Source organism: Priapulus caudatus, unplaced genomic scaffold (genome assembly GCF_000485595.1).
Source record: "Priapulus caudatus unplaced genomic scaffold, Priapulus_caudatus-5.0.1 Scaffold3589, whole genome shotgun sequence".
In the NCBI taxonomy this organism is placed as follows: Eukaryota; Metazoa; Priapulida; class Priapulimorpha; order Priapulimorphida; family Priapulidae; genus Priapulus; species Priapulus caudatus.
The window spans coordinates 10,188-15,452 of NW_014580650.1; the positions used below are offsets into that span (position 1 = coordinate 10,188).

General features: G+C 44.8%; 1 long non-coding RNA gene across 1 annotated transcript; it reads right to left on the reverse strand.

The window, feature by feature from the left end:
* Positions 1-969: 969 nt before the first annotated feature.
* Positions 970-2,206, reverse strand: LOC106819513. Its single transcript, XR_001395443.1, has 2 exons — positions 2,173-2,206; positions 970-1,161 (listed from the first exon to the last, which is right to left on the reverse strand). It is a non-coding gene; the product is annotated as an uncharacterized LOC106819513 (long non-coding RNA).
* Between the last annotated feature and the right edge of the window lie 3,059 nt (positions 2,207-5,265).

Consider the following 5,265-nt stretch of genomic DNA (forward strand, 5'->3'; position numbering starts at 1 on the left):
AACTGTGGACAATTTTAATTAAATCTAAAAATGTGTTCCTATCATGATCCCTCAATCTCGCTCAAGATCCTCCTTCCATCCATCCAGCCAAACATACTGATTAAGATACATTAAAGAGAAAGAAAGAAAAGAAGAAAAACAGCGAAAATTCAATATTAGACGAACGCACGTACACACGTACACATAGATATATATCAAGAGTACATAATAGAGATCTCTATTATGTACACATAGATATATATATATGTCATATTATTATCATATTTCCCTTTTCATAACTACCGCGTGAGACCAAAAAAATAAATCGCGAAAAACACGCAAACATCTACTACTAATACGGCGCTCTCGCCTCACTCACTCACTCACTCATCTACTACTCAGTAATCGCCAGCTGTGTACTACTCGACCCTTGCTATTCTTTTTGGCGCTTGAAGCGTGGTGAGATAAACTCGCTTTCACCGCTTGAAGCGAGAGAAAAAATAAACTCGTTTTCTTCGCTTGAAACCTGAGAAGCTCTAGGTCTAACACATCCAGAGTTTCCGGCCATAAAAAAACAACAAAAATAAACGCCTACGATAGTTTTTTTATTAGATTGTTAGATTCACTTAGATTGTTTGATTATTATTCATATTTAAGAATTGGTTTTTCTATGGTGTGGTATTCTATGGTGATAATATGTTTTTCTCGTGGATGAAGCAAGGATCGAGCAACACAGCTGTGTAGTCTGCATGTGCAGATATCTAATATTTGGTGGGAGCACATTCACTTATCATTAGAATCAATTGATATATGTACATGTACATGTACATATATACATATACATGTACATGTACATATATACATATACATGTACATGTACATATATACATATACATGTACATATTCATATACATATACATGTACATGTACATATATATATACATAAACATATACATATTATATAAACATATATATTTACCCTAGAATGAATTACATTACATTACAGACATTTTTTTTATTATTTCAAAAAAGTACGACAAGTCTCGCGTGACAATGCGCGCGGCAAGATACGAAACAAGTGGCGATGCGTCACGTGATTCGCATCATCCGGCCACCAGGGGGGCATCATCGTTACTTAAACGGAACTCCAGTGTGACCTTCAATCGGATGATACGTCACTCCCTGCGTGTGTAACGTAAACAAGAATAGAATTAGCAAAACAAACAAAGAAATAACGGAAAAAAACACGCACACAACGGCAATTACTTGTAAAGAGCATAATCATTGTTTTCGCAGACGATAGAGGGAGACACTCCCGCACGGTAGCGATGAACGCGCGGGTTTTACAAAAAATCGACAGCGCGGCGACGGCGCTGACGGCGACGACGATGACGATAGCATTTAAGCATCACGTGGGAACAAATATCACGTGTGAATTAAGCCAAGAGAGGAAGATGCGTTTTTCATCATTTCCCCTTCTTTCACCGACGAGAAAAAAAGACGACAGCGTGACGTAAGAGTGCCTGATGACGTATGATCGCGTCTTAGCGACGAAGTTTTACCGGTTACGTCAAACGACGGGATTCCATGACCTCTGGGTGACCTCGTCTCGACCACACCCTGTGGAGCAAGGAAAGCCCGCACCACCCATGCCCGATGTAGAACCAAGTCGTGCCACGCATGCGCACTGTGGAAACACATGCACACGCACACTTGACACTAAAAATCCATGCAAAAACGAGAGAACTGAAAAACATGCAAAAACGTAGAGAAAAATGACAAAGAACAAAACCTTGCGAGTCTATGCGGTGATGCGGTCAATGCAATATGGCGCCCACGGTAACCATGGTGACGCGACTCTCATTCCATGAAAGAAGCGAACACGACGACGCACCAAACAAAAACAAAATATCACAGATTATGGTATGAACAAGCTATATGCAATTAGTATAGTTCATATACATATATATTATATTACATATACTATATATATACATTAATAATCATAATCATTATATATGATTATAATATTTAGTCCATGAAATATGAGTTGTCATAAGATAGATCGGTGAGGGAATGAACGAGTGCAATATGATAATCTACTGAGGGACTGGAGAAAACTGGCCTGTAACAACGAGGGGAGTGGTCAGCCATGCATGGCGCAAGTCGACGCTTCACACAATGGATGCTTACTGCTCGTGCGTGCACGTACACGCGTGCGTGGCGCCGCACACCTGTGCGGGCGAGTGATTCACTTTCGACAGAGCAAAGCATCGATTAGAAGACAGTCTCTCTTTAGACGTCGCTACATCCGGCCGAAGAAACGAAGAGAAGAAGATGATGATGATGAAGAGAAGAATCGCCTTGTAAGGCTCGCGGCAGCAGCAAGCAACGCTCATATTCCGCCCGCAGCCGCCTATAGGTGGTGCGTTCATCGCGTGACTACTACGCTCAGATTCTTCTCGGATTGGCGGGGGACGTCTTCGATCTTCTTGCGATTGACGTCAGCCGTAAGTGAGGCGACACGTCATCTCGTTACTGCAGAGTGTGTTTCTTGCTCCGATGCGCTGAAATGCCTGTCATGTGGGCTAGGGGTGTAGTGTAGGCGGGCCAAAAAGGTGGGGAGGGTGGGTTCCTAGCTTAAAATGATTAGACTCTACTACTGAGATTTCCTTTTCGGGGATAGGAACATCAATAGACATTTCTAGCCGAATAGTACCGTTATAGCCAGTTCAGATGTCGCCTTAGGAGCAGTTAGGCCGTCTGCCCCGCACCTATGCCAATGGTTTGGAGTCTCCTGTGTTTTCCCAAAAGCAATATTCTCCATTCCTATTGGAAACCGTTAGACTTAGCGACCACAAGTTCGCTTGAGAACGAGTTGAATCAGCCACGCGAACGTTTTGGCTGACAGGTTAATTAGCACTAAAGATGCCGCGATTTAGGCATTTCCGAGGGCTTGGCGTGCAATGAAACGTAAATGCAACGAACAACAACATTCGAAAACAAGAACACAGTACGGCCTTCGATCTAGGTCTCTCTCTCATCCTCCTCTCTCGTCTCTTCGTCTCTCGCTCTCCCTCTCGCTCTCTCTCTCTCTTTCTCTCTCCTCTCTCTCTCTCTCTCTCTCTCTCGTCTCTCTCGATCGCTGCTCACACTCCACACTCTCTTCGTCTCATCTCCTCACACCTCTCTCTCTCTCTCTCTCTCTCTCTCTCTCTCTCTCGCTCTCACACTCACACACTCTCACTCTCCTTCGCCCGGGCGGAAAAAAACACTCCTGTGACGTCACACATACGTCACAGATCCACGTCACCGTCGTCATAGACCCCACGCGTGTGTCGATTCTTAGCGAAACCCGCGTCCGCTTCCATGCAGAAATTATTCCCAAACGAATAATTCCAAAAACGCAAACATCTGAATCACCATCGATAGGCCTATACAGAAAACAAGAAGTTACGATGTAAACGAAAAAAATACATGCTGGTGTAATGAAGTGTGTGACAATCAAATACATGGACGCAGCCATCGGTTAGACCATAAACGCGGATGATGGGCGCGTATTGCTCATTCGAAAAACGCGGATCGAGAGAGCGAAACCCATGCGTGAAATTGCGCATGCGAGCGAAAAGTTGAATTTTTTCTTCTAGTTGAAAAACTCCGTACGAACATCGCTACGTACTAATCGCGAATCTTGACCAAGCATTTTCGAATCGAACTGGTTAATAATATAATATAACCAGGTCAATAATACCTTATTATAATTATATTTATAACGATAATTATTAATTGATTATTGACGATGAGTTATGATACAAAGACGCGTGCGCTTAACTAACAAATGCACACATGCTCAGCTGACCTACCGACCACGCATGCGCACACTTACTGCGAGTCCAGATGTAGAATTCAGGTGAAGAATGCACGGGCAAAAGTAACACTTCTCTACCCAGGTAGAAGAAGGCATATGGGGACATGAGATAGGGAAGGCTATTATATATGTATCAGGAGTAGATAATAGGGAATCCCTATGATCTACTCCTGATATGTATACAACCAGGTAAGGACTCTCTATATAAGCTGGTAAGGTAGATGGTCATATAGACAGCTGACCTGTTTATATATATAGGCCTATATCCTGTATATATATATATATATAATCAAGTGCTGTCTATATGACCAGGTAAGGTCTCTGCACATCAGCAGGTGTCTATATAAAGGGTATGTGGGCAGGTAAGGTGTCTATTTAACCAGGTAAGGACTCTGCACATAATTAGATGTCTATATAAGGTATATTTCAGCACTTCACGGTGGGGGGGGCATTCCACCTGCAAACACACATCTGTCTCGCAGTATTTGCACGCAATACGTCAAGTAAACATCAGAGCCTAAGAGAAAGCAAGCAACTACCGCTACCTCTACCACTACCGCTACCTCTACCACCGAATATATATAGCAGCTGCAGGCATACCTACCTACGTAACTTCACAGTAACATGCGAGGAGGAGTGGGGGGGGGAGTCTACCATGCAGGTATGGTCAATGGGGAGGGTGGGGTGGTCTGAGGGTGGGTGTGTGTGAGACGGAAATTGGGGGGTTGGGGGTTGGGTAGGGACAGTGTGGGGTAGGACTGAAATTGGGGGGTAGGGAAACATTGTGGGGGGGGGGGGGTAATTCTACCATGCAGAGTAAGGACAACGCAGCCATGCAGAGTCAATTGGTAAGGAGCATCATCCAAACCCCCACCCACCCACCAACCCCCACCCACAGCCACGCCCCGACGCCGCCTCCCCCAACGGCAGTGACGTCACCCACATCTCATCCCAATCTTCGCCCGCCAGAAATAGAAAAAAAAACTGGACAGCGCCATCTAGCGGCGGCCAGGACAAACCATCCGTCGGTCGCCAGGCGGCGCCACGTGTCTAGGTCGTTAATCACTGGAGATGTCGGCTCACGAGTCACGTGACGAAGACCGACGAGATTTTGTGGAGGAAAGAACGGTGAACGGCGGGAGCTCGCTAGCGAGCGTGACAGAAGAGACAGAGAGAGAGAAGAGAGAGAGAGAAGAGAGAGAGGAGAGAAGAAGAAGAGAGAGAGAGAGAGAGAGAAAGAAGAGAGGAGAGAGGGAAGACGAGAGAAGAAGAGAGACAGGAGAGAGCGAGATAAAGAGAGACCCACCGGGAGAGATAGAGAGTGAGATTGAGAAGGGGAAGAGGCTGGAAAAAGAGAAAGAGAGAGAGAGGGCGAAAGTTGAAGCAGATAGAGCAAAGTTGCTAAGACAAGCTCGAGA